Below are 1,449 nucleotides of genomic sequence, written 5' to 3' on the forward strand. Positions count from 1 at the left end.
AGGCGTGGGAAACCTGCCTATGGTCTTCTGGATCCTTGATGGCGGCCTTTTGACTGAATCCAAATTTTACAGAACAAATCCTTTTATTAAAAGAGGTGTAGCAGACAAAAATGAACATTTTCCTGCCTCCTTTGATGCTTAAAAAAGAACAATCTTGAAATCAGAAGACCACAGGCCTGCATTCTACCACTCCCACCCCCCCTTCACCCTCCTGTCCCCTAGTGAACTACTTCAGTCCTCCGTCTCAGATAAGCATCCTCGCCTCTGGTGTGCCTGCCCTGAGTCCAACTCCTTTGCTCTGGGAGCCTCCAGTGTGCTCCCCTTACGCTTATTGCTCTCCTGGTGAACTGCCCCCATCTCTCCTCCTACGCTCTTGCGCTCTGTGCATGGAAGGGCTGTGTTGCCTTTTCCACTGTGTTGTTGAGGCGTTCAATAAAGGCTCTGAATTAACTAAACTCATGAATCACAGTCTCTAGAGCAGAAAGGACTCAAGAACAAAATCTGCACCAACTCAACTTCGATTCCTCCACCTCGTAGGAAGGAGCCTCAGGAATGGTCACTGCACTCTGTACAAACCCAAATTCCACAGTCTGGCAAACACCAGACTGACCAGAAGAGACGCTGGCTTCGAAATACAGTCCAGGGGCACGCTTCCAGAAGTGACTAACACGCCGGAGTCACGATGTGCTCCCTGGAAAGCCACAGCCCCACCCACGCCGCTACCCGGCGGAAGCGCCTAGCGCCCGGCTCTGCGCACGCGCAGTGGCGCCGCGGCCGAGGGGCGGGCAGTCCTCACGGAGCAAGCGTGTAGGTTGGCTCATGCCCCGCGGGAGGGGTGGCCCAGGGACGCCGCCCGTATCTCCCTGGGCCCTGTCACGAAAGATGCAGCCTCCACACAGGCGTGCGGCCACCCGTCCCCAATTCCGCTTCTTCCTCTTCCGTCCTAGAGCTGCTCCTCACCCCCACTCCGCACGCCGTCCTCAGGAAAGCCAGCAACCCGCGCCGCCCGCAGCTTCCTCGCAGCCGGCATACAGCGCCCGCTCCTGTCTGATGGACACCGGAAATGGCTCTGGGCCGCACCGGAAGCTCCGCCTTTCCCAACACCACCTCCGCCCGGGGTTGGGACACCCAGTACGCGGTCCAGTCTTGCTTCTGCACCGCTACTGAGGAGCAAAGGAAGTTATTCTTGAGACTTGCTCCCGCAAGGGCTCGGCCTGCTAGGCCGAGATGCACGAGGAAAAACAAAAACCTCCGCCTTCGCTCGGTATCTCTTTTCCATTCCACAGCACCATTGTTGGACCAAGTGCTGTTGAGTAGCTTTCTTTCCCTCCACCCCCCCCTCCTTCCACTTCTTATCCATTCTCGAGGGGTAACTCAGAAGTTACACTTTCTTTCACATCTCTCAACCTCAGCATTTTCTCCTTAGCTGCATGACTAGCACCTGGCACT

The 1,449-nt window shown here is 56.2% G+C and overlaps 1 protein-coding gene across 1 annotated transcript in view; it reads right to left on the reverse strand.

Moving 5' to 3' along the window:
- HDHD2 (haloacid dehalogenase-like hydrolase domain containing 2) overlaps nt 1-1,033 on the reverse strand; it is a 38,986-nt gene extending 37,953 nt beyond the window's left edge. Inside the window, exon 1 of the mRNA XM_012642633.1 lies at nt 961-1,033. The gene's annotated coding sequence lies outside the window, so the exon portion shown is untranslated. The remainder of the gene's footprint in view (nt 1-960) is intronic.
- Nucleotides 1,034-1,449: the final 416 nt, after the last annotated feature.

This window comes from Propithecus coquereli, unplaced genomic scaffold (assembly GCF_000956105.1).
Source record: "Propithecus coquereli isolate 6110/MARCELLA unplaced genomic scaffold, Pcoq_1.0 Scaffold181, whole genome shotgun sequence".
In the NCBI taxonomy this organism is placed as follows: domain Eukaryota; kingdom Metazoa; phylum Chordata; class Mammalia; order Primates; family Indriidae; genus Propithecus; species Propithecus coquereli.